The sequence below is a fragment of the Tursiops truncatus genome, chromosome 15 (genome assembly GCF_011762595.2).
Source record: "Tursiops truncatus isolate mTurTru1 chromosome 15, mTurTru1.mat.Y, whole genome shotgun sequence".
Taxonomy (NCBI): domain Eukaryota; kingdom Metazoa; phylum Chordata; class Mammalia; order Artiodactyla; family Delphinidae; genus Tursiops; species Tursiops truncatus.
In genome coordinates, this window is record NC_047048.1 from 26,097,946 (window position 1) to 26,107,313 (window position 9,368).

Genomic DNA, 9,368 nt, shown 5'->3' on the forward strand with positions numbered 1-9,368 from the left:
TTCCCCAAGCTGTCTCCATCCCCTGCCCCATCATGCCCTTCTAGCTGACCTTTCATCCCACAAGGGACCTCTTCATGTCTGGATCAGACTGTCCGTAAACTGTGCCGTAAAGCTGGCCGGAAGGCTGTCAGCAGTAATTGAAGGCTTTCAACACCCGCCCCCAACCCCGGGGCCACCCCCTGCGCAGGAGCCTCCTTCCTGGACGCGTGGGTGGCAGGGAGGCCTCTGTACGGTCCCCAGGGCATCGCAACCCCTGCATTCGCCCCACGCCTGCCTGGTCTTTCTTCCTTAGTCATGAACCACTGACCAGGGTTCCCGGTGACTCAGCACTCCGTTGCCGACTGTGGAAACCAACGTTCCCCAGAGCTTTGCAGAAGGAGCCTGCAGGGCCCAAGATGTCATTTCTAGTCTGGGGTCTGCCCTGGCTGCACTGTGGAGGGGGCAGAGTGGCATGGGGCTCTGTGGGCCTCAGTGCCGCAGTCACCTCTACATGCTTCTAGCTACTTCTCTCTGCTCGCACCTGCCCTTGTGTTCTTGCTGGGTGTGGCCTTCTTTGTGAGGAAAGAGTGCTTCAGGGAGAAAGGGGAGATGGATGGCTGCAGAATGAGGTGGGCACTGGCCGCATCTCAAGGCCTCCCAGGCAGTAGGCCTGGCTAGCCCCATTATACAGAGGGGGAAGTTGAGGCTCAGTCCCACAGTGATGCACAAGCAAGTGTTGTTTCTGAGCTTGACAGGCAGGAGTCCTTGCCTCCACTTCAAAGTCTGCACTGTCATCCCCTTGCTCCTCTGTGACATGTCATGTTGAGAAGGCCAGGCACTGAGGTGGGCTGGCGGGGGGCTCCCTTCCTCCCCCACCCCGACTGGCCATGTCTGACTGGTCCTTTCTGGTGGAGTGCTGGTCTTTGGCCTGGGTTCACTGGGCCCTCTAGTCATCTTTCCAGCCCAGCTGGTGGCAGGTTTTCAAGGGGGAACAGAAAGGCGTTTTCTACCCTGTATTTCCCTCCCAACTCATGCTTCAGCTATGAACATGCTTTAAAACGTAAAATCATCCCCATAAATAACATTTAGGTACCGAGGGCCTAGAACTCAATGCTTGACCTACAGGTTCCTGAACGTAACAGCTGTGTGACCTTGGGCAAGTTTCTCAACCTCTCTGTGCCTTGGTTTCTCATCTGGCAAGTGGGGGTGGTAACAGTGCCATATATTGAAGGATTTAACGTGCACAGAGTCCTTAGTGCAGGGCCTGGCACTAAGTCAGCTTTGTGTAAGGCTGTGGCCACCATACTTGACCTTCACAGAAACCCTGTGAGATTTGTGCTGTCATTGGACCCATTTTCTAGCTGAGGACACTGAGGTTCAGAGCAAGTAGTGACTTCCCCCAACGTCAAGCCATCACTTAAAAATCTCAGGAAATAATAATGCCACTGAAGGGATCAGGCAGGGTGGACTGGCACAGCCGCCTGCCCAGGCACACTGAGGGACCACGCCCCCGTCCCCTGCAGTGACAAGCCCCCTCCCCAGGCCTCCCTTTGCCTAGGAGCCAGCTCCTCCCCAGCCCCCAGACTCTGGGGCCGCCTGGGGAAACTGTTGTGGATCTAAGCCCTTCTTGGGAGTCTTCCCCTCCCAACACCCTCTCCCATAAGGAGCCATCTTAGTCACACACACACACCCCCACCGCCCCCAGTTTCCAGAAGATTCTCTATAGGAGTTCAAAACAGCCCTTGGACCCCTTTGAGCCCTGCCCTGCAGATGGCCTGATGGTCATGCGACCCGGTGTGGCTGGATTCCACAACGGTGGTTAAGCGTTATTTATTTCCTTAATGCACATGTATACACATACAGCTGTCTGGAAGGATTCCTGGGCTCGGAGGGGGTGTGAGTCAGGGCTCTCAGAGCACGCCTGCACGCTGGTGTCTGGGCCTACGTGAGCCCGCCCGTGCATATCAGCATTTAAAATTTAACAGCTTTATTATGGAAAATTTCAAAAATGTACAGAAATCAAGAGGTCCAGACAGTGATTCCCTCATCCCCACCCCTTGGCGTCATCATCAGCAATGTTTTGCAATCTTGTTTTATCACCTCCTTGCGGGCTCCCTCTCTTGCTTTTTTCCCTTTATGGCTGGAGTATTTGAGAGCCAATTGTAGACATCATACCATGCGTGCCATTAAAAAAAAAAACAAAAAACCACACTTTTACTTCTGGGATAATTCTAGAGTCGCAGGAAATTGCTAAGACAGTACAGCGTGGTCCTACATACCCTTCACCCAGTTCTAATGGTTACACCTCACATAATTATGCTACAATATCAAAACTGACATTGGTAGAGAACACGCGCGTGTGTGTGCATGCGTGCGTGTGTGCATGCATAGTTCTGTGCCATTTTGTCATGTGTGTGGATTCACTTCACCACTGTCACAATGAAGACTGGAACTACTCCATCATCACAAAGATCTCCTCATACAGTCACACCTGCTGCCCTGCCCCTGACCACCTCTGACCACCTCTGACCCCCTGGCAACCACAAATATGGTCTCCATCTCTATAATTTTGTCATTTGAGAATGTTATATAGATGGAATAATCTAGCATGTGCCCTCTGAGGTTGGCTTTTTTTTTCCACGCAGCACAATGCTCCTGAGATCCATCTGAGTTGTTTTGTGTGTCAGTGGTTCCTTCCCTTTTATGGCTGGGGAGTAACCCACAATGTGGCCATGCCACAGACTGCTTAACCGTTCACCTCTTGAGAGGCGTCTGGGCTGTTTCCAGTTTGGGGCTATTCTGAATAAAGCTGCTGCAGGTTTTTGTATGGATATAAGTTTTCATTTCTCTGGGCTAAATGCCCAGCCAGGAGTGGGATTGTATAAATGTCTGAGTTTATGTTTAGTTTGAGAAATGGACAAGCGCTTTTCCCAAGTAGCTGTACAGGTTTATTGTTTGGAAGAGAGGCACCTATTAGGAGGACCCCAGTGAGGCTGCCCCAGGACCCTGAGCAGCCTGTGTGCTGTGCTAAGTTCCTTTCCCACAAGGGGCGTTTAGTCCCCTCTTTCCAGAAGAGACAGCCAAAGCCCAGAGCTAGCAAGTGGGAACATCAGAATTTGATTCCAGCCCCGTCTGGCTCCAAAGCTGCGGGGTTGGTACCCTCCCTTGCTGGGTGGCAGGAATCGGTGCGGAATGCCTTGGGGAGCGAGCAGTGAGCAGACCAAGGGAGTTGGGGAGGAAGAGCCTGGCCGGGGGAGCACAGACCCTGGTGAGAGGAGGGGAGACAGAAACTGCCCACTCTCGTTGCCAGGCTGAACCAGCTCCCGCCTCCTGGCCTTCACACTGGCCCTTCCTCTCTCCATCACAGATGGGGCTGTTGATCTGTTGCTAACTGGGTCTCCTTGGCCCCAGTGGGTGGCCCTGCCTTCCCTGCCATGTAGGTTCCTGCAGGAGGGGACTCCCCCCCAGCCCCATCTGTGCGCTGGGACCTCCAGCCTTCCCCTATCAGCCTGAGAAGGGTAAAGCACAGAAGACCTGTTCTTTGCAATTCATCCTCCCCTGCAGCGAACTCTGAGCCTCTTTGCTGTGCTTTGGTGTCATGAAGATGCTGTTGGTGGCGAGGACGGCAACACTTACGGTTTCCCAGGCACTGTGGCCGGTGCTTGAATACGCGATTTCGTGTGATGGGCATGACCACCCTGTCGGCAGGCTTCATCACCACCGCTTTAGAGACACGCATGCAGAAGCTCCCACAGTTCACAAGTGGCAGAGCTGGGAGTCAGAACCGTGCCCTCTGACCCAAACTTGGGCATCTCCTGGCTGAGCCAGTTAGGACAGCCTGTCACCAATTCTGCTGAAGGAGTCTTATCTTTTGAGCCCAGGATGGGCGGGGCTGGGGCTCTGAGAGATCTAGACTCCACATGGGGGGTGGGGGGCCCGTCTTCCCAGCTGGGGGTCCATGGTGGTCCAGGTGGCAGTGCAGGGGCCCTAGGGATGAAGTCTCTGCCCGGCCCAGGGTTCCCGGCCTGCCCTTCTCCCCAGCTGGCCACTTCTTACCTTCCTAGCTGTGTGAGCCCAGGTAGGTGACTTAGAGTCTCTGAGCCTCCTTATCGCCTCCATGTGGGGAAGTCAGCCTTTCCCCTCCTGGGCTGGCCTAGCCCCCAGCAGGTTCCTAACCTGGAAAGTAGACAGTTGTTAGAAGGAGGACGAGTGGATTGGCATGTGAGCCCCCTGCCTGGGATCCCAGCCCTGGCCCTGGTCCCAACACTCACTGTGACCCTGGACAAGCCACTTTAGCTCCGGGCCTCTGTTTCCACTTAGCAAACATGGCTACCACGACAGGATTGAGCTGACTCGTGACGGCTCTTTGTGGACCATGATACACGACATAAATATGGAGCTTTTCTGTTCTATCAAACCACAAGTCTAGGGCTCTGTGTTTTTCCTTCTGAGCCTGCTTTGCTTTTGTGACTCCAATTTCATTTTTTAAAGTTGAGTTGGGCAAGTATCTTTCTCATCAGATCACATTTTCTGTACACTGGGGGAGTGGGGAACAGAATCCCCCCTCTGTGTGCTGGCTTTGAGTTCACTGGCATTTCCTGAGTACTTTGAGTGGCAGGCTCAGCGCTGGGGATGGAGACGGGAGCTGGGCATGGTCTCTGTCCGCCAGGGGCCCACAGCCCACTGGGGGGTCAGGAGTGAACAGACCATCATGACACAGGGTGGTCTGTGGGGGGAACCTGGCAGGCCAGGTTAGGGAGAGGAGGACCTCTCAGGTGACTTCCTTGGGACACAGAAGTCCAAGATGAGTCATAAAAGATTGAGTGGGAGATGGACAGGCAAAGAAGTGGAGAAGGGTGTTGTAGGCAGCAGGAACATCACAGGCCAAGGCCTGGAGGCATGTAAGTGCAGTCACACGCCCGCCCACTTCTCCATGAGTCCCAGCTGTGGGAATTGCCCACATCACCGTCCACAGCGCTTTCCCTGCTGGAGGCTGAGGTTTACTGTAAGACGGGCTGCTTCTATCATGCCCAGTCGGCATCTTGGGCCTGCGAAGTGTCTTTCTCTCCTTAAAGATTTATGACTCCACCTGTCTGTTCATCCATTCAGCCACCCCTGCATCCGTCTCTCTGTTCGTCCATTAGTCATCTATTCATCCATCTATCCGTCTTGTCTGTTTATCCATCTGTGCATCTATTATCTGTTCATCCATCCGTGCATCCGTCTGTCTATCTGTCCAACCGTCTATTCATCCAGCCAGCCAGCCAGCCATACATTCAACAAGTATTTATTGAGTGCTGACGACATGCCAGGCCCTGCTGGGCAGAGCCTTCTCTGGGGCGGTGCAGGGCAGGTGATGAGCAGACGTGAGCCGAGGTTTGCTTCACTCCCTGCCGGAACCCTGCCCAAGACGGGCGCAGACTTGCCCCTGGAGTCCCTCCCTCCCCGTCCTGGGCTGCCTGGTCTTGTTAGGAGGGAGGTGGCCCTCGGCTCCCAGCTTGGGAAACCGTCCCTGACAATCTGCTCTTGAGAGCGTCACCTCCTCAGACGAGGGTGAGGAAATCACCCCAGATCCCAGATCCCAGACAGCTGCACACACCCCAAGGATGTGGGCTTCCTGCCACCCTGCTGAGAACCCCACCCTGGCTGCCTTTCTAGGGATGTTAACGCGGGCTCGCTGAGTCACTGCTGATAACGCTTTCAGCTTTGTCTCCCCGCCCCAGGCCTTTGTGTTTCCAGACAAAACCCTGAACGCTCAGCTGCCCATCCAGCATATCGATAGCCCATCCCAGCTGGTCCCAGAGCCTCACAGCAGCCTTTTTAGTTATGTGACTTAAAGCAAGTCCCCAGCAGTAGTGCTTGGGAAAGCCAGAGCTATCACGAACCTCCCTGTGCATCCCTGCTGGCGTCCTGAGCCCAGAGGTCCATGACCTGGGCTCCTATCTGGCCACTCAGAGATTTGGAAAATTTGAGTCCTGTTTTAAAGTAGGGCCATTTCACACAGAAATGTGAACATCCGGCTTGTCCTGTAAACGGGAGGATTGGCCAACACTGCGCCCAGGTGCCAGCCTACGGGGGGAAGGGGGCTGGGGCTCAGCACGACTGCACGTTTAGGGGAATGTGGACGCCCTGGTATCCTGTTTCATGATGGAGAAAAGCGTGGAGGGAGGCAGGACTGAGTTGGTCAAGGTCAAGAGAGAAGGGCCAGCGCTGCCTCCTGCTCTTGGTGACCCCTGGTGTCATGACGTTGCAGGGTTGGGGCCCACTGGGGTGGCTTTATTTCAGCTGGAGGGCCCAACCATTCCTTCTGGGAGGGGTGAGCTTCCTGTAAGGGAGTGAGTTCCCTGTCCCCCAACCTGGTGATAAATCCATCCTGGGCCGAGCATACAGCATGGGGAAGGTAAACCTCAGAAGCAGGGTCAGAAGGGACCTCCTGAGGCTTTGGGGTGTTGTGGGCCTGGATCTCAGGGGGCAGAACTGTGCTCCCCCGCTTTGAGATGGGAGGTGGGTTCAGAGTTAGACAGGTGGGCTTCAGAGGTGCTCTGAAGATGGGCCTGGAGGCTCTGAACAGAGCACCGTCTGTGGCTGGTAAGGGCCAGAGCGGTACCTCCAAGCCCCGATCCCTGGGTACATGGGGTGAAGCCTGACTTGGGCAGCGTGGATGAAGGTTTGACCCTGGGGGCATCCTGGTAAAGTCACTATAATTTGGATGCGTCATGGAAACCTGACTCTGTTATCACGGGCCTTGTCTTTGGGACATAATTTCTCTGATAAATGCTCGTTGCGTACCCACTTTGGGGGTCCTCAGTTCAATCAAAACACCATTCTTGCCTCAGGGGAAACACAGTCGGGGGCATAGGGAAGGCTTCCTGGAGGAGGTGGTACCTTGGTGGGAGTTGAGAAGGCTGCAGTGAGCATTTAGCCAGGTGAAGCCCAAAGGAGAAGGGGCCCAGGCAAAGGGAACAGAAGGGACAAAGGGAGAAGGCACTGAGGCATGATGGCTCCCAGCCTGTTGGGGACAGGAGGACTGAGGTGAATTGGCGCCGGGGGCTGAGGCTGGTGCAGGAAGTGCTCATTGGAGGCTGGATCAAAATGGCCTTGTCAAGAGGCTCACGAAGTAGGAGCTAGAAATTTACCCTGATGCCAGTGGGGAGCAATGAAAGGGTTTTCAGGAAGGGAGCTGGGTGCGTGTTATAGAGCCCTCAGCTGGGTATGGAGAGTAGAGGGTGGGAAGCACCACTGCGATGCCGAGAGGTGGCCATGGGTGGTGAGGAGAGGCGAGATGCGGAAGAAGGAGCCCTGGGGACCACTGACCGGTGGGGATGTCTCCTCTCTGGGAGGTGGGGACACAGAGCCAAGACCTTGGGAGTGACAGACTCGGGGGCAGTTCCCTGGAAGCCTCTCCCCCAAACACCCTACGAAGAGGTCCCGAGATCACTGGTGTTACCAGGTACATGGTGTAGGGAGGCAGGGAATAGTTTAGATCTGAAGGATGATGACGCGCGCATGTCGAGGGGAGAGTAGAGGCATCTTTGGCAGATGACACAGCATGTACTAAGGCCCTGTGGCCACAGAGACAGAGAGGAGAAGGGCCAAAATGTGGCCTGAGTGGCCGAACAGGGAGCGAGGTATGAGATGAAGTGGGAGGGTACAGGCGCCAGACCACAGGGACATGGGGGAGCCACTGAAGTGCTTTAGGTGGTGACGCCATCTGATGTGTCTGCCATGGTCACCAGGCTGCAGGAGGTGACATTCTTAGATCCGTCCAGGAGCTGGAGGTGAAAGGTGAACTCATATGACTCCCATAACCATAAAAAGTCCTGAACTGCATATACATCATATGTATTCATTTCCTTGGGCTGCCGTGACATACTGTCACAAACAGGTGGCTTAAAACAACAGAAATTGGAAGAAATACTGTTCCGTGTTAAAAAAAATAATAAAAACAAAGAAACCCAGAAATTGTTTTGCTCGGAGCTCTGGAGGCTAGAAGTCTGAATTAAGATGCTGGCAGGACCACACTCTCTCTGAAGGGCTGTAGGAAAGGACCCTTCCTTGCCTCTTCTAGCTTCTGGTGTTCGCTGGCAATCCGTGGTGTTCTTCGGTTTGTGGCTGCATCCCTCCTTCATCACATCATGGGTCTTCTTCCCTCTGTCTGTGTCTCTTCTTATACGGATCCCAGTGATTGGATCAGGGCCTATCCGAATCCACAGGGACCTCATCCTGACCCGATTATATCAGCAAAGACCGTATTTCCAAATATGGCCACATTCACAGGTCCCCAGGCTTAGGACGCAGACATACCTTTTGGGGAAGGACACAGTCATCCCACAACGTCAAAGGATCCTGATTTTGTTTCGAAAACACACACGTGGTCACCCACGTTCTGTTTCTTGACGTGGATGCTTGTGTCGCAGGAGTTTTCACTCTGAAAATTGAGCTATACATGTATGATCCGTGCATTTTTCTGCACATGTGTTCTGTTTCAGTTAACACATGAACATATACACACATGCCGAGAACGGAGGGTGGCGGCCACTGTACCATGATGTTAATAGAGGCTTCCCCGGGTGATGGGTGTATGGATTCATTTCATTTTCTCCCCGGATGTTCCAAATTTTCTGCCATAAGCATGTGTTAACCTTATTGCATAATAAATCCATGTGTATCATAAAAGAAGAGCCGGGATGGAACCCTTACTCACCAGTCCTTCCCTGAACCCAAAGCTATTGTAACAGGAGGTGGGGTTTGAACAGGAATTTGGCCTGCCCTTAGAATCTGTTCCAAATAAATATTTTTAGCCTCATTACCCACTGCCTTCAAATGTCCTGCTTATGAGTTGTGGCTCTGATGATCCAAACAGACGTTCTTTGGAGCTTGTGGCTTGGCAGTTACCTCACCTGTGTCCCCTTCCGGAGGGAGGATGAAGGTAATAATAGAACTGACCTCATGGGTGGCTGGGAGGCTTCATTGGAATAATGCACGTGAAACCTTCTGCACAGGGCGGGGCTGCCACGAATACCCTCCTGATTAGGAAATGCCCAGGCTACGGTGGCAGGCATCTCGGTGTCCTAGTTTAATGGTTCAGCTGGTCAGGGAAAGTCCGGTAAATGAGACCTTGCCCCACTGCACGTGGTCATCCCTGGGGAATGGTCGGGGGTGATGGGGGCCTCCCTTCGCGGCATGCTTTCCCGTTTTGCCCCCTTTTAATACAGCTTGGTGCTCTTCCCCCGCTGGCCTCCTTACCTGTTGCAGCTGTGTGCTATTTCATCGCGTTTAAGGCCATGCGCTGCCATGACGGTTAAGTCATCACGGGAAGATTTAGAGGGGGCAGGTGGGGGTGAGGGAGAAGGTGGCTGGACTAGAAGAGCCAGTGTTGGTGGGGTGAG

General features: G+C 53.9%; 1 long non-coding RNA gene across 4 annotated transcripts; it reads right to left on the reverse strand.

The window, feature by feature from the left end:
* Positions 1–1,949: 1,949 nt before the first annotated feature.
* On the reverse strand, positions 1,950–9,368 carry LOC109548905 (uncharacterized). 4 transcript variants are annotated; one of them, XR_004522126.2, is made up of 3 exons: positions 9,226–9,368; positions 5,069–8,407; positions 1,950–4,155 (listed from the first exon to the last, which is right to left on the reverse strand). It is a non-coding gene; the product is annotated as an uncharacterized lncRNA (long non-coding RNA). The 4 variants fall into 4 exon arrangements; XR_004522128.2 differs by lacking the exon at positions 5,069–8,407; XR_004522127.2 differs by lacking the exon at positions 9,226–9,368 and having other exon boundaries at positions 8,284–8,705.